The sequence below is a fragment of the Syngnathus acus genome, chromosome 6 (genome assembly GCF_901709675.1).
Source record: "Syngnathus acus chromosome 6, fSynAcu1.2, whole genome shotgun sequence".
NCBI lineage: Eukaryota > Metazoa > Chordata > Actinopteri > Syngnathiformes > Syngnathidae > Syngnathus > Syngnathus acus.
The window spans coordinates 2685046-2703309 of record NC_051092.1 but is presented as its reverse complement, the minus strand read 5'-3'; the positions used below and the strand labels follow the sequence as shown (position 1 = coordinate 2703309).

At 42.0% G+C, this 18264-nt stretch overlaps 1 long non-coding RNA gene across 5 annotated transcripts; it reads right to left on the bottom strand.

Moving 5' to 3' along the window:
* Positions 1 to 410: 410 nt before the first annotated feature.
* LOC119124810 lies at positions 411 to 16273 on the bottom strand. Of its 5 annotated transcripts, none has more exons than XR_005098336.1 (8): positions 16191 to 16273; positions 15663 to 15761; positions 15296 to 15438; positions 12911 to 12933; positions 9026 to 9084; positions 2297 to 2386; positions 1915 to 1949; positions 411 to 984 (listed from the first exon to the last, which is right to left on the bottom strand). It is a non-coding gene; the product is annotated as an uncharacterized LOC119124810 (long non-coding RNA). The 5 variants fall into 5 exon arrangements; XR_005098337.1 differs by lacking the exon at positions 16191 to 16273 and adding an exon at positions 16050 to 16158; XR_005098335.1 differs by lacking the exon at positions 16191 to 16273 and having other exon boundaries at positions 15663 to 15915.
* Between the last annotated feature and the right edge of the window lie 1991 nt (positions 16274 to 18264).

The following is an 18264-nucleotide window of genomic DNA, read 5'->3' as shown; positions in this document are numbered from 1 at the left end:
TTCCCTCCATCCCTCCATAATCATCCATTCATTCATTCATCATCCATCCATCCATCCATCTATCTATCTATCTATCTATCTTTCCCTCCATCCCTCCCTCATCCCTCCATAATCATCCATTCATTCATTCATTCATCATCCATCCATCATTCATTCATTCATTCATTCATTCTTTCATCCATCCATCCATTCATTCATTCACTCTTTCATCCATCCATCCATCCATCCATCCATCCATCATAGCAGCATTGTAGTCATGGCAAAAGTCTCGCTCGGTTGAAAAGAAAAACTACAAATCCCAGCAACACTTTCTGCCAGCTGATCCTACTCTCGCGAGACTTTCGCCCCTATCCCCCATCATGCCAGTCGGAGTCGTATACGAGTTTAGTTCAATAAACAACACAGGGACAGTCCGTTTGTCAATATATTTTATTTTACATGTTATTTTAAAACCCTATATATATATATATACACGTGGTGTTCATGCACGTGTCCACATCGTCTGCACAATTTCTCACCCATTACTCACGCAGACACACAAGTGCAGTCGCCATACCATTACTTCTGGCACGCACACGCAAGCACGCACGCGCAAAAACCAAACGTAAAATGGGCACGAAATGAGCTGTGACGACGTCACGTGAAACCTGTCACGTAGTCTGCAAGCATGCAAGACTACAAAAATGTTCTCGCACGGCCGGCGTGCGTGCGCGTCAGCTCGCAAAACGCATCACAAGTGCCAGCCGATGCGCGTGCACGAGACCAAAGCTCAACACACACACATACAGTGGATAAACTTATGCCACATTATAATGTATATTACTCGTGACGTCATCTTTATAACATTGCAACTTTTACACACAATGTACAGTACATATGAAAATGGAAAGAATATAACACACTCACACTCTTACACACACAAAAAATACAAATACAATTTGGTTTACATTATTTTTAAGTATCCTCCTTGACACGTGGTTCGTCCTAAAGGCTGTAAACAGGACAGAAAAAGTGGAAATTCAATACTAGGAAAACTTTGGATACTGACTTTTTAAGCAGTTTATCTTCGAACAATAACTATCTTAATTCAAAGTTTTTGTGTGTCCTTTAGCTCGGTCACTCACACATGCACACACAGACTCTTTGAGCTGTTTATTTTTTCCAGCCCCTTCTCACGAAACAGTCACAAGTCACTAGATTAGGTACACCCCCCTCGATTGACACTCCCTGAGAGCATTTAACATGATGACCACACTCAGATGTTTGTTATAACTTTACTGTATTGAGCTATACAGGGCAGAATAGGGTCATATTATTAGCAACACCTCTTAGTGTGACACACACACAATTCTAAACTAAACCAAACATCTCTCAGATTTACTTTTTAAACTGTCAGACTCAAACACACACGTGCCCGTACATTAAAAATATAATGTATTGGTGGAGTACGTCACAAATTCTCCTTATCTTTTTGTGTGTATACTGTACAGAGCAACTTAAATTAAGACGTGATACTTTTTAAAAAATAAAAAAAAAGATATAATAAAGTGAACATAAAATTTAAAAAAACATAATACGTGTATCTAATCTAATGATAACATTAGGAATACGTTTTGAACCATTTTAACCCATCTTTGCTTTTTTTTTTTTTTAGCTGGTTTTAGACACTCGTTTCAGCACCACCGAAGTGGACAGCGACACATCTATCTGCTATCTTTCTATTTGCTATCATCATCTTCATCATAACATTTTAAGCCAACGACGTCAAGCTTGTAATATTCTCTTTCAAAGTACGACAAACGGGTGCAAAGTGACGACAAAGACATACAACTGCCGGGCGTTCTCAACATACACTCTTCGGACAGGAATATCACATTTTTACATGAAATAAAAAGATTATGGGGCATAACTTACCTACTCTGGGTGTCAGGTGGACGTCTGTATGTCATCTGAGCACGCGCACACACACACACACACACACACACACACACACACAAAGAGAAAGAGGGAGAAGTTGGGAAACGTCAAACAAAATATTTACAAAAAACTCTTCCAATCAATTATTTTAATTCAACTATTTTTATCCACGTGTATGAAATATTGTTAAAGTTGTCGTATAGGATGTGTGTGTGTTTTTTTTTCTTATACATATTTTATTTTTTTTTACAAATTAAATCATTTAAATATCCACCCATTTCCTGTCAAATAAAAATGGTTTTTTGAGCATGTGTGTGTTACGCAACTCCACAATTATTATTATCAGTCATTTTATATACGAGATCATAAAGGCATTCACCTGAGTGTTTGTGTGTGTGTGTGTGGGGAGGGGATGATGCTCCCAATACTCAAGATCTTTCTGCAACATATGGCAAAGGACACAATGCACCTAAAAAAAAATGAAATAACAGTATATTGAAATAACTGACACACACACACATTCACGTCTGTTAGTATCACAGAATGTAGCACACACCATCTCTGATAAATTTTCTCACACACACCATGTAAAGTCACAGTTGTGGTGAGCTTCATGTCCAAGAGGGTTAAGAAAGGAGTGGAAAATAATGGTGGCCATTATTATTATTGTTTAAGATGAAAAAAAATCTTTACCTATAGTTTGAATTCCACACCTATTTTATTTGTGGCACTACATAAAGTAGCCAAAATATTAGAAACGTCTCCCAGTGTGAACAAAAAACAGCTTTCTGATATTTTACCAATTCAAAATGTAGTTTTCTGTTTTTCATTTAGTTACTATAAGAGATTTACTGTGGAGCATCTCAAAATATAAAAATAACACACACACACAGCAACAAAAAAAACAAATATTTGATACTTTTTTTGTCAAGTAGAAATACATTTTTGTAAGCCTCGTGTACAGCAGAATAAAACAAAATGTGTTTGTTTCGATGAATGTGAGAAAGGGGGAAGTGAAAAAACTATAAATGTACACTTTTTAGTTCAATGCATCGCAATTGTAAAGCTTCTTCTCCGTAAAACTTTGAATTCATAAAACAAGTGTGGTTCTACAACATACTAGCATGTGGGAGTTTTCCAGGAACTATGTTCACTGTCAAAGGAAATAATACATCTGCGTTTTCTCGGAATTCTTTCCAATATATAATTATATTCCTTGAAAAGGAGAATTTGCAGTAATGCTTAAAGTTGACCATGCACAAAGAATAAACATGTGAAGAGCAAGTCAAGTGGTGTCATGGTAACATCATTGCATCCATTTATCAAAACTACTCAGCCCTTCGGCTTGTCGCAACAAGATGGCCGACATGACTCTTCAACACTGAATTAGGAACATCTTTTTTATTTTGTTTCCCTTCTGTCTTTCATAAGACACACAATTATTGATTTAAATTGGCTGATGAGGTGAATCCTAATGTAAATGCCATCTACATTGTTTTCATCTTTTTTAATTCGCTAGTTTTACTTAGCAACATAAAATTGGGTTGACAAGTCTATTGCGAGTAGACCCACAAAAAAATCTCTAGCGTTTGCTGTTTTGGTGGCCATTTTGTTGTATCATGTATACTCGACAGCTGGGTAACATTAAATTTCAAAATATTTCAGTTTGCATCATCACAGCTTGGGAATGAAACGAATTCGTAGATACCTGGTTCACGTCTTCGCTATTTTGCAGATTTCACTTGTGACAGTTAATGACTATATATATATATGTCACGAATGAGTGAAGCAGGGGGACCAAATGCAGCTTGGACCAGGGTTTATTAAAGGGAAGGGAAGTGGGCGAACACAGACACAGGCGGGATAGAGACTGAACCGCAATCGGCGGCATTCCGGGAGACGGAACCGCAATCGGCGGCATTCGGGGAAACAGAACCGCAATCGGCGGCATTCGGGAGGCAGAGTTGCATGTTGCAGTCGCGGGGTCGGGTGATGATGGCGGGTTCGGCTGCTGCCGGCACGAGGTCCAACGGCGGCCGCGGGTCCGGCGACGCTGGGGTGGATACCGATGGCGTTGCGGATAGGAGCCGGTGGCGGTTGTAGGTCCTAGCGCTACTCGCTGTGATGGTCGGTGTCTTCTGTCATCTCCCGTCTGTGTCCACGCCTTGTGTTCTTGTCCTGCTCGTCCAGTTTCCCCCCAGTCTTGTGTGGAGGCTCACGGTCAGATTCTGTTCCGTGTCCGAGTGGACTTCTGTTTGCTGGCCATGAGTCTCTGTCCAGTCTGTGTCTTTGTTTACCCACTTCCCTTCCCTTCAATAAACCCTGGTCCAAACCGCATTTGGTCGCCCTGCTCCACTCATTCGTGACAATATATGCATACAAGGTCAGCCATTTTGATTTGAAGCAGCCATTTTAGCTATTCTTTGGGGGTCCTTCAATAAAAATCTTCTCCTTGAGATCTTTGCTACCAAATTTCCCCCCCACTCTTTTACAACACTGCTCTTAACCGCACAATGCAGTCGAGACGCATTCGAAGTGCACAATTATGTCCACGATTCAAAGTCTGCCATGATCATTGTTGATGAAGATAAAATAATACATTTTGATTTACTTTTTTTCCCCCATACAAATACTGATTCTGAACCGCACTGGATGATGTGAGTGGTACAGTTGCTTCTGTGTATTCCAATTTTGTGTAGTATTGATGACTTCTATAATTAAATTGCCAAAGTGGAAGTATTAGGAAGTGGAATACAGATAGAGAATATAAAGTATAAAATACACTCAAGAAATCAATCTAACTGTATGAGTTTAAAAAAAATAAAAAATGAAAAATAAAAATATATAAGACAATAAGAGAGTCGGACCTGGAAAGCCACAGGTAAAGTCATCCTTCTCACCGGGTCGTTCGCTAAGTTTAAAATGTATTTTTAATTTTTAATACTACTCATAATCTACTCAACATTGCGGCCATGGCTAACGTCAGTGCACGTTATATGTACAGGGCACATGGCATGGATGTTTCTGAGGGCCGTGGCCATACGGTAAGGAATGTAAAGGCAAAGGTTACCAAATGCACAGTTCGCCACTGCTCGTGCGCGTGTGTCTGTGTGTGTGCAGGCCTCCCGCTCAGGCGTATATAAAATATAAATAGCGAGGGTGACAGAAAGAGAGAGAGGAGAGCGAAAAGAAGAGTGTTGTATAAGTCACGACCAAGAGTGACAATACACAGCTTACAGACACACACACACACACTCTCTGTCCCTCCATAGAAATGTCGAGAGGGGGAGAGAGCCACGTTATTTATTTTTTGTGCCGGTTAAAAATGTACAATTAGTAATAATAGCTAGAAAAAGACTTTTTTTCGTCTTGTACTTTGGACGAGACGAGACCGAATGCTTGGATTTTTGTTCTCCTTCTTCACTGTGTGCGCGCCTCTCGTCGTCCTCATTCTGACATCATTTTTTTAAAACTACTTTTAAAAACTATGTGCGCTGTTTTGGCAGTACACTGCCCACAGACCTTGAGAGACTTTTGGTTATTATCAAGGAAATTAAGAAAATGGCATCTGGTCTGAAAATGAAACTCATGCGAGCTCTTTTTGTTGTTATTATGTTTGGACAAACCTTTGCTTGCAGCAGGTAGTTAAAATGAACAAGAAACTGAAGAAACAAGGATAATTTTGTGCACACTCTAAAAACTGTACGGTGAGAAATGATCCGATATGCGTCCAAAAGGAACTGACCCAAAAAGTTGGTCAAACATGTTTTTGGTAGCAATCTCCACTTGCCCACTTCACCAAAAAAAAAAGATGCTTTTCTGTGCATTTAAATGGAATGAGAAGTGATCACGCCCACAGATGCGCACACCTCCCATTTTCAGAACCGCCAACCAGCACATGGCTACAAAATGACCAACAAGGCACCATGAAGGATTTATGCCATTCCCAAAAAATAGATACCCAACTTTCAAATCCAGACATCGCCAAAAGTGTTCCGTCAACATCCAGATTTAAACCTTACAGTGCACACGTAACAAATAGCGAAAGGCACACATCCAACACACTTTAATAAATTGTTAAATAGTCAACTTATTAATACAAAATAGCATCCAAATTTTCCGTACGTTTTCCGATTAAATTCTTACTAGAACGTCTCAGATTCACTTTTAGGAAACTTATCCAGCAAATAAACGTCCCCAGAAATGAGTGTAAAAATAATCGTCAGTACAATACAGACAGACAAATATTGGGGTCAAATATTTCGAATGATTTAGGGCTAAATTCTTGGAGGAAAAAAAAAACACTACAGTCATCATCAGTAATATTTTTAGTGGCCGTACAGCACACACAAGCAACCAACAACCAAATCAACACAACATACAAGCTTCAACTGCTGTAAAATAGTCCACTCATTAAATAATGTGGTGTTAAAGTCCTTATACGATTCCCTCCCAATTTTTTTTTACATGTGAAGAAGTCTATAGAAAATGAAGTGTACACACCTAAAAACAACAACAGTCAATCAATGTACACACCTAAAAACAACAACACAACTTGATAGACAATCAAATGTCGTGTCTGATTATTGATAAAAAACAGTACAAGCAGCTTAAGATGTGTCCACCAAACGTTTTACATGCTAAAAAAGTCACACAGCTGAGGCTTATATCCTACACACACACACACACACACACACACACACACACACACACAAAAGAGCAAAAAAAAAAGAATAACAGCCTAAAATCTAATTTTGCAGTCATCATAAAATCATTAAATAAACGTGTAGCGTAATTGTCACAAATAAAAATAAGTGTTTAGGTGAAGTCATCTCAACGGCACACACAAGTGCCTCACAATCACACATACCGTCGCTGTCCGACAAAAAAAGTGTGCGTCTCAAAATATCTTTCATAATACAAAACGTTTTTGAAGTCATATTTTTTGCACCATCCTGCCCTAAAATCAGCAACGCATTTAAATTTTATGCTGCACATGCAATATTTCAAACGTGAGTACATTTTCCTGCCTCATTTGTGTAAAAGAATAAATCCAGATATGCAATATTTCTTTTTCGTGTGTGTGTGTAAATACTGTCTGTCCTCTAAGAGACGATTTAGTAAGATTTTCCACACCTCCCCCAAAAAAACTAACAAAAGTATGTATAAAATATGTATAAAAGTAGTATATCATTTTGTAGGATTGTTTGTTGTTAAACTACATCCTAATATTATTTTGTAAGTTTGTTGTTAAAGTGCAACATTTCCCGCCATAGCGTGTTGTGACTGGTTTTGTTGCTTCACGTGGAACTCACACAAAACATTTGGTACAATTTTGTGTTTCTGTTCAAATTAAGCAGGATTTAATAAAAAATCTAGACTGTTATCAGCAGAAAACTTTTTTTTTCTAGGTGGGAAGATGTACAGCTTGATGCAGTGCTTCGCTTTTTGTATCGGTCACAACTAAAAAAAAAAGTAAGCCACTGTTTTTATACTTGGAAAGGTATTTTTTTTAAATAATGAATGTTTTTAAATAGTAATATAATCTAAGGAATGGTGGGCAAAGGTAGCATTGTGTTTCGTCAACACATAACAAAGGCAAATTGATTGTATAATCTAGTTGATCTTCCTGTCGAAATTTAAAAGGTTTTCTAACGACAATTGAAGAGCAACATATTAGAAATGAATGTATACCACCATCATAGCATCACCTAAAGTTAACCTCTGAGATATTCGCACTAATCAGCTTTTTGTGGTGACGATATAAGCGGCAAAGCAGGTCGCCGTATTTGCAGAGTGTCTCGCAAGCCAATCCGCTAACATGCTGGATTCAAATCGGTTTTTTTCTTCTTTTTGTTTTGCTATAAGTATAGAATACAATAACCGTTGCCTCGTAGAAGTTCTTGTATGGGTTTTTGTGGCACCTGGGTGATATTTTATTCTATTTTATTTATTTATTTTACACGCCCGGCACACCTAAAAATTTGGTCGCAGAAAGTAGACGAGACCTTAGACCGGCTAAAAGCAGGTCTAAGTTGTGGCGCGGGTAGTGTGAGGCAAATTTGATTTTGGCGGCACTTTTTGGTTGGGTGGCTGGCTTTCATTCATAGATGTGTGAGGTGTGATTGTTCTAATTTTGTAGTTTTTGATTGTTTGTCTCATTCAATAAACAGTTGGCGGTGCATATGCTCTCCTTGCCCACATGCGAAGGTATTAAGGTACAAATCAACTCTTAATGCTGACTAATCAGAATCCGCTAAATTAGCCAAGTATGCCAAAAGCAATCTAAATGTTTTCCATTTGACAGATTTGGTCCTAAAATGTGCCTGATCTTAGAGACATGACGTCTGACATCTGTTACAGCTAGCACAAGAAATCCCACGACTTTTAACACACAAGTGTGAAGCTCAAATTTTAGATTTGGCCAATTAAAGCAAATCAAGTGTGGCTGGAATTTATATTTCTTGTGAAATTAGTTTCACCTTCTGATTCTGGTTGAAAAAACTACCCAAATTTCAATTTTGTTTTGCTTTATTTTTAACAATTGTTACAAGAATTTGCCCCACTAAATCTCTTCTTAAAATAAATGGAACAGTAGTTGTGTACACATACTGAAGGTGACTTTGCATTTATAACTGTGGCCCGTGACAAAAAATGAGTTTGACGTCCCTCCTCATACACAATTCGATTCCAATCTATTTGTGTATATTTCAGTCAGTCGTTTTCTGAATAAATCCCGATTTAAAGTGTCACCAAAATAGCTCACTTACTATAATTAACTGCGTATCATTACAGCTTTACATTAGTCACGTGACTGCCAAATTGCTTGTATTTTTTTTCAATTAGTATTTATTATAAACGTGTGTCGAACACACGCACACACACACACACGTTTGTTTTGCAGCGTCCATTTTGTTTCCGGCTGTCAACCAGCATGAGTTAATGAATATTTTATTCCAACTACATATTCCTACATAAGTTGACTTGATTGAAATGTATCTCCAAAGTACAGATGAGGTGGAAACAAACTCGTGATGACGTCAATGTCTGCGCACCTCTCTCATGGTGGACGACGACGTCACACCCAAACACGAGCATGGTGGCTCACCTGTGCACGACGAGATCGGCCTCCTGGTCGTGGTCTTCAGGTTTGTACTTCCTCCTCACCTGCGAGACAGAACAGACACGAGAAGTGAGACGTTTTTGCAAGTGGGAGTTCCTGTGTGTTTTCCTATGACGTCACTTTTCTGCTCATCGGTTTGTTTTTAAGCACTCTTTAGTTTTTTTTTCTCGACGTGAGTGTTTTTTATTGCAAAGTATTGCAAGAAGTGGGACGAGAGAATTAAGTTTTTGGTACCGTTGTTAGAACTTCGAATGTCATCATTTTACTGTATCATATTCTCACATGTTTGTCTTGTGTGTGTTTTTTTGAATGCAATGCATTTCAAGTGGTGACGTACGTGCTCTTTTCGTCATTGAGTTTTTTTAGTCTTGCCACAACCGTCAACAGTGTCTTCGTAAACTTTCTGCATGCTTGTCACGTGGCTTTTTTTTAAAAAATGTTGCTGTAAAAACTTCATGTGTACATTTCTATTGTTTTGTTTCCTGTTTTTCTGTAATTAACATACTGCATGTCTCATTTTTACTTTTATGAACAGCGCTTTGTTGCTTTTGCAGTGCTCTATAAATAAAGTTGGGTTGTCTAGCCTATAAAACAGCCCTCATCATAATGATGTCATATCATCAATAAAAAAATTCGGCGTTTTCATCATGGACTGCGGTTTAAGCTTTCTGTATGCCCTCATCATATCACATTATCAATAAATTTCTGTCTTGTGTCTTCTTTTTTTTTTCCAATAACAACAATGTTGCTGTCTGCCCTCATCATAATATCAATACATTTCATATTTCTTGTATAATAAATGGATATTTACGCTTTTTTGCGGTATTGTTCTGTTGGACACGTCATCGCACGCACTTAATGTTGTTGATGATAATGGTGCGTTGACGGGACAGATGACGTCACCGAGCAACCAATCACGCGGCTCCTGTGACTTTTGTGTTTATGTCTGTGCACGCCACGCGTGATCGGTGGGAGGAAGTGGTGCGTTCGTGTGCTCCTTGTTGTTAAAAGGGCCATTGGAGCCCATTAAGCGCTTATTATTGTTCAATTGAAATGTTGCACTTCTCTTTTTTTGAATGGGTCAGGTGGTGGTCTGGGGGTGCACACGTGTATTCGTGTGTGTGGTGGGTGTGGGTAGAAGGGGGGGGGGGCTTGAGGTGCGTTCAATTCATAAAACACGACTGAGAGGGGGGTGGGCTTATGATCACAAACCTTTTTTTTTTCAACCCTCCTGTTATGTTTGCTTCTTATACAAAAACATGTTACGCGTCATAAGTCAGAATAGTAGCCAACTAAAAATACATGTAAGGTAAAAGAGTACTTTTTTTTTTTTTTTAAGTATATCTTATTTCTCAACTTTACAAAGGGCCGATTTGACCCGCAACATAACAGGAGGGCTAAAGGAGGTCCAAACAAAGTTACTTTAAGGGGAACTTGGTGTGCATTTGTGTTTGACTCACAAAGTTGGTGTGTTTTGTCGAGCTACCAACAAAATAAAACATTTGCACATGCAGGGAAGCATGCAAGAGTTGGAGTAAAAGTCAAGCGCAATTTAAAAAATAAATCAAATAAGTGTGAGAAGGGAAGTGGGGGTGTAATTGAAGCCTACAATTAGATGACGAAAGGGTGCACGGGTACAAATTGAGTGCAGACAAGACGAGTAAATGAAGACAAGAGCATAAAGAATGAAAACCGCGACACAGGGAAAAAACAGAACAAAATGGAAAAGAAAAAAAAGCGAGCGAGGAGCGCGTAAGGGGAAATTCCACGAGTGGCTGCGATGAAATCCAGCCTCCCGATGTGTCGTCGATGTTGGCGGCGGCGAGTGCGCCCCCCGCGAATGCTTTTTGGGGTAAGGGCTTCCCAGATGCAGAGCTCAGAACAGCAAGCCCAGACCGCAAAAAGATTCGCAAAGGGCAATTTCTTTGTTGTTGTTTTTTCTCTCTCTTTTTTTTTTTTTTGCTGGGGTGCTCCTCCGTGACTTCTGTTGCCGTGAATCTCCCTCTCGCTCTCCTGCACTGCACTTGAGTGTATCTCCAGCTATATCGGCATCACACACACACGCGCGCACGAACAACCACACTCATAAATGGAAATAGCAGGGAGGGGAATCTCCGCAATTTGAGAGCTGTCCGTGGTTCTGTTCCCTCTCTCCTCCTCTCCACTGGAAGCTATTTGCATGCCACTAAATGCATGCATCCCCCTTTCTCCTCCCTTCCCTCTGAATAGTGCTGAAAGAGATGCTGCTGCTGCTGCTTCTGCTGCTGCTTTTTTTTGCTGCTGCTGTTGCTGCTACTGCAGCCGCTCCGTGCGAGGAGGGAGCCGGGCTGTAGACTGCCGGCAATAAATAGAGTGCAGGGAAGGCGTGCGATTGGTGCGCGGGCGAGATCGTCATCAGCCAATCGCAGCCTCGCTCGCATAGGGACCCCCCTTTTTGAAAAAAAAAAAAAAAGAAAGATAAAAAAAAGAGGAAAAAAAACAAGAAATGATGGGTGGGGTGGGAGGTAACCAATTTGTGATCAATATCAATGATAGAGGGATCGTGCTATTTCCTGGAGCTTTTTTTTTTTTTTACACATGCAAATTAAATTAGGAGTGAGGGGGGGGGGGAGGTGAGGGAGAGCTAAACCAATCAAAACGCCGCAATGCAAAGTGTCCACGCAGCATCCAAACAATGCTCGTGTAGAGAGGAGGGGGAAGAAGTTAATAAACTTACCTGCTTCCTTTCCCAAATAAACCCATTTAAGCGCCTCCCCTCCCTTCCTTGTAAACTTTCCTTCAGTGAGACCACACACAACAAGCTTCTTCATATTGGGCATCATTTTGGGCATGGTTGGACTCCGGCTATTTTTTTTTTTTTATGATGATGGTATCGGTGGTGGTGGTCGTTTCATTTGCAAGCCCCTCAGTCACGATTCTCCCCCCCTGCCGTCTGGGCTGCACAGTGACTGCCTCTCTCCTGACGCAGCCAGCGAGCGCGCACGCTACCCACGTCACGACGGAGCGGGATGAGATGAGCACCCCCCCCCCCCCCTCCCTTCTTCTCCTCACCCCAATTTCCTCCCCACCCGCCCTTCCACTCAGCTTCCACGCGCTTTGCCTGATGCAGAATGACCATAAAAAAAGAGGGGGGGGGGTAGTATGGAAGAAATGGGTTAAGGTAATGGGCCGCTATTACCCCCCCCCCCCCCCCCCATTCACTTGGCGCGCTCATTCACCCTGAACTCGGTTGGCGAAAATAGCAGGGCTCGCAAGAACCCTCTTGCGCGCCCTGCTGGTCACCTGCGGGAAGAACCACAGCTAGCGGGACTCAAGCTGGTTTGGCGCGAAAATGTGACGCCCCACCCACACCGCCCTGATAATTTTATGCACAACAAATAAATGAGGAATTAAAAATGGAAAATATATTGAATAGTGGGTTCCTAATATTTTGCCCAGGAGAAAATCTCCCCACAAACACTCACGCAGGTTGAAAACAAGCTCACTACTGCCACTTGGCGTGCGATCAGCACCACTGACGCTGGACAGCTCCCGGGTCTCCCCTCTCCTCTCTCACTCTCTGCGGCTCCTTTTTCTTCCTCTGTCCCCCCCCCCCCTCCAACTCCATGCATGTGTGTGTGCGCCTCCTCTTTCAAAATAAGAAACCGGGGAACCCCCCGCACCCCTTCTGTCTCACACACATCGAATAGAGATAGAACAGACAAAGAGGAAGAGAGGGGGGGGTCTTACAGCGTGGAAGGGGGGGGGGATTCCAAGCCTGCAGGAAGTGTGCGCGGTTGCCATTCCGGCGTCGACACAGAAGGGGTAAAAAAAAAAGGAGGGAAAAGGAAAAACAAAAAAAGGTACAGCATGCACATCGGTGTCACTCACCTGACTGCGTCCGTGTCCACCTCCTAGGAAACAAAAACACATTTGGTCAAGATTTTTCCCCCCCAAGCCCTGAAGAAAACATCTGCAAGTTTTCCCCGGGATCGCCTTACTGACACCCCGCCTCCCCACACCCCGCCCCCCCACCCTTGCTTTTTTTTTTTTTTTGCATCGCTAGTTGTAGAGCATGCAAAACTAACTATCAGGCTATTTTTAGCAGAAGACAAGCATGTTACGTGGAGCCACATGCAAATAAGCCCTCCACAAGTGTGCACGAGAGCCGCCGTTGTTTGTTGCACCAATGCAGCGATGTTTTTTTTTTTTGTTGTTGTCCACTCTCCACCAAACATCCACCATACCGATGATGATGACGATGATGATGATGAAGGCGCAATCTACCTGGCACGACGCGACTCCACAAGTGGAACAGTCCTTTCTTTTTTCTACAAAAACAAAACCTCTCCTTTCTAGTCGAGCAAATAATGCTCGACTTGCTGACGAGACTAGAAGCAACCCCTCTGCAAAAAAAAGGAAATAAATAAAAAGGAGTTTTTCTTTTTTTGAGAGGGGGGGGGGGAGGATGAGGGGGGCTGAAGGGCTGCGTCAGTTACTAGGCATTGACGTCACGTTTAGATTCTCTCACTTTTTTTTTTTCCCCCCTCCGCCCTGTGGAGCCTGCTTGGAAAGATGCTGCTTGCTGCTGCCCTCCTGCGTGTGTAGGAAAAAAAAAAAAAAGACTAAAAAATATATCACGTGCACCGTGCGATATTTTGCTCTACTTAGAGATTTGAAAAAAATTAAAGTATATATTTTTATAAAACTGTATTTGTCCTTTGTCTCTTTGCGCAAACAACAACCGGGGCGTTCTTTGTAACAGCATAATGCAAGCTATACACGCGTGGAATTGCACTAGTGGGTGCTTTTTGGGGCGATGAGGGGTGGAATGGTCGAAAGTGGACATGAGTGAAAAGGCGGTTCTGACAAAAAGTGAGGAGAGGGAAAGGCAAGGCAAAGGGGGGGAGCAAAAGGGCTGCGCCCGTCGCATCGGTTGGTGCTATTTTTAGCCCTGCCTGTGGGCCAACTGTACACGGCGAGGGTGCGTGGACGCGCACGCGCACATCATGAAAAATACACGTCAGTCTTACTTGCCTTCCTTTGATGCCCCCCCCCCCACCACCCCGAGGGAAAATAAGAACCAATGGGATAAGTGTGTGTGACGTCACCGTGGACACACACGAAGGACACCTCGGGGGGTGGGGAGGAAAAAATGCCCTGAATCAAGCAGGGTACAGGCTTATCAATGGGACTTGCGGCCCAGAGGGCAAAGGTGCAGTTCTAGAGGTTGACCGCATGGTGTCGACAAACTCGACCGAGAGATTTCTCCAGTAACTCGACAGAAGAAAATAATTGGAAACTTTACAGAGTACATAGACTTTTTTTGAGTGGGAGGAATGAAACACTAGGCAGCAATATAAATATGTTTTTTTTTTAAAATAATTATTGCTTAAACTCTCTAAATAACACAGCACGTTTGAAAATTAAAGCAAAGTAAAAAAAAAAATTATGAAAAAAATTAACTTACAAAACAATTGAAAATATTTCAACCCCACTGTGCTTTTAAGAAAAAAGAAAAATTCTAGTCTATTAACTAAATGAGGAAAAATACACTAAATTGAATATTAAATTTAAAATATCTTAGAAATATTGACACAAAAGTAATTGTAGACACTTCACCCACAGAATGCAAACACATTCTTCAGCCTTTGCATAAAAAATTTACCCTGCATGAATGAAAAAAAAATTAAAGGCGCCTTTGTGAAAACAAAATACTACGAGAAAAACAAAGTCAGGAAATACAATACCAGAGATTCAAAATGTCACTTTTAAAAAATAACAGCAAATATTCAAAGCAATATTTTAACCACAATTCAAAAACGGAAGAAAATAACAAATGATTCAAAAATGACTTCGAAATTCAATCGCAAATCAGGACAAAATACCCCAAATGCCGGTTGCGGAGGATGATGCTCTTTGAGCCATTTCAAAATCAATCAAAATCAAATTGGTCGACCTGATGGATGTAATAATGTTCTTTCAAGCATCCGCTAACTTACGTCCTACTAAACAATCAAGAGGGGTGGTGCAGCCCAGCCCACGCGGTACTCAATGTTCCACGGCAACCTGCTGCTGCTTCTGCTGCTACTTCTGCTGCTGCTGTTGACTTTCTCACTTTACTGCTGACTTTTTGCAATTCTTATCTATTTCTTTTTCATACGACAGTTGCGCATTTTCCCCAAGCAAAGCGCTAAGACACAATAAAGTTGTGTTAAAGAGACAAATGGTGTCAGAGCCCAACAAATGTATTACAAGATTGCTTTTTTTCCTAACCTGCCTTGTGTGTTCCCTGCTTGTTGTTGCCGAGCGGCGCGGCAGAGGATCCCCCGGCATGTGAACAACACTCCTACGCATCACTGCAGCCTCATGCGTCCTCGCTCGCTCTCATTCGTTTCTCTCTCTCTCTCGTGGAGTGTCTGGAAAATCACACAAAGATCCCCCCCCAACAAACCTCTCCGCCAAGACGGATCGACACGTTCACCTAAATCCACTCGGCAACCACGTCAAGTTTGTCTTGAAATTACCCGGATAAGATGGGAAGGGGGGGGGGGGGGGGGTCTATGCCCACATGAAGTCCTCCAAAGAAATAAAGAAATACACACATGGTCAAACTTTCTGGACTACAAATGGAAAGACTTACCCTTAAAAGTGTTTTGGGAGGGGGCAGGTCACTCCGATGCCAATGCTTCGTCTCCCTGGCTCACTCCCAGACGCAAATGTTTGCCGGCATTCCTGATTCCTAATGGAGGTGTGTGTGGGGGGGGGGGGGGGGGGGGGGGATGATGTTGGAGGTGTAGAATAGAGAGAGGAAGTGGTTGGGGGGCAGAGTTACAAATACGAGGCAGCGCGCCAAATCAGAGAACAGGAGGTGAGGAGGTGGGGGGGGGGGCACGATTTACCTCACTGTTCGTGCGTATGTGTGTCTTTGCAGACAGAGATGGGACACGAGAAGGAGAAAAAGCATAGAAATATAACATCTAGCGAGGGATGGAGGAGAGGTGGGGGGGGGGGCACAGCCAAGTCTTACCCAGAAATGAAGCTCCGGGTATGGGCTGTATAGTAAGCATGCCAAAATCTGTGTGTGCGTGTTTCCAGACAGCGAAAGGGCATGAGAAGATGACGCATGCTTTCATGGAAACCCTGCAAGAATAGAGGATGGAGGGCTCACAGTCAAGTTGTACCCAGAAATAAAGGCACCATGGCTGGGCTGGAGAAGCACCATGTCTCTGTGTGGAGCTGAGAAAAAAAAAAGCAGCACTCTCTCTCTTTTCCCTCTAGCTGTCATGAGTGTCTCTCCCCCCCCCTCTCTCTCTCTCCCCCTCTCTCCGACGGCGTGTTATTGACCTGCATTGACGTCATTGCGTCATTAGGTATCCCTTAGAAACACTGACTTTCAAAAATAGTATCAAATTAATTCAGCTCACAAGCAGAGCGAGAGAGAGAGAGAGAGACAGACAGAGGGAGGGAGCGTTTAAGGTCAGGGTGTTTTGGAGTGATGTTTTATCACCCAAATAGCCCACCACCATCATCATCCTACACACACACAAGGACACGTACAAACAAATGAGATTCCACATTGGGATGCAAGCAGATGGCGCTACAATTATCTTTCGGGTCAAAAACGTCAGAATGGAAACGTCTACACGCTGTGCGTCTCTTTCCCTCGCTCTCTTTCGAGCTGGTCTAAAAATATCTTCCTGCCTTCCCGGCCGACTACGTTCAACAACCCGTTCCCCCCGTTTAACCTTAAGGCGGAGGGGAACGGGAACACCTTGAAGACCCCTGACGTTGAGGAACAATGATATAAACGTCATGACACGCAGGACCTTTTGTTGAGAATAACAAAAAAAAAAAATCCAGAATGATTCAAACAAAGGGAAGAAGATGAAGGGTAGAAAAAGAGCGGTTATCACCGCGCTATGACGTCACCAGCAGGATTTGCCATCCAGGAAGTGGCTGGTTAATAACGAATTGACAGAGCGGGAGCTGTCCGTGGTGCTGAACCGCAGTGCGAGGTCGTTTAAGCTGTGTCCATGAACGGAACAATGCGGACATCTTTCTTTGTAACAAGACAGGCGTTGCTGTTATTTTGTCTTTCACTTTCGTGAGGCGAGCAACCGACCCACATTCTGCCCAGTATCTAGCTCCGCCCCTTTTGGTAGCATTTCGCTAGGCATTAGCATTAGCAGACTTAGCCGCTTAGCTATGAGGTCATTTTAAGTAATTCTCTTTGTTGTACCTTTTAATTGGCCACTGAATAACTAAATGAATAAATTAAATATATAAATTATGAAATAAATTAAATTGATAAATTCATTAAAAAGAATGAACAAGCCTTCAAGACTTCACAAACAGCCAAATGAAGGCTCTTGGAAAATCCAAGTCGTGACACCGACGTCTCGAGGCGCCACTGGATGAGCACAGATTGAAGCTGTTTATTTTGTATTTTTGGCGCAGCTTCACGCCGCCACTGTGCGTTTGTGTTTTTCCACATTCCAGTGTGAAGGAAAGAGTGACAAAGAGAGACAGAAAAAGATAAACACTCACTCACACGCGGCGTCAGGACAAAATTAGCAGTTATGAATCATCCACTTGAATTGAGGTGGACCGTAGGCTCTGATGTCGTGGGAGGTTGCGATTCTCGCCTTTTGGTACTTGGAGCTTTAGAGGTGACACAAACACACGTGAATACGTTTGGTGGAGGAAGGAGTGGAGGAAGATGCATCCATTCTGGGTGGTGTTGACGACTCACCTCGAGAAGTCTTCAAGTTGTGAGGAAGAACGGACTTCAAAGCCATAGGTGGCGCTATAACATGTTAGAAATGGGACAAATGTTTACTTGTTTTTGTTAGCGAGCAGGCTACTGTATGGGCAACAACGGAAACTAAAGCACAAAGAATAGATAACGTGGACGATACCATTTTCATTTTGGGCTTGAGGGTCATTTCCATTGTATCTTAACCCCCCCCCCCCCCCCCAAAAAAAGGGAAAATAAATTCACAAAGATGCCTTTTCATGTGCAAAATGTCTGTTAGCTTTGTTAGCTAACAGGCTAGGTTCCGCTAGGTTAAGAAAAACATTTTGGGATGGACGCATATTTTCTTTGTACCTCAAAAAAAAAGGTGAACAAAATTTTTTGATAACATTTAGCTTTTATTGGCTACTGGATTTATTTTGGGAAAATTTCTCAATGTTTAGGTGTGCCCTTTAGCTTGGTAGCTCGAGAGAAGATTAAATAAATA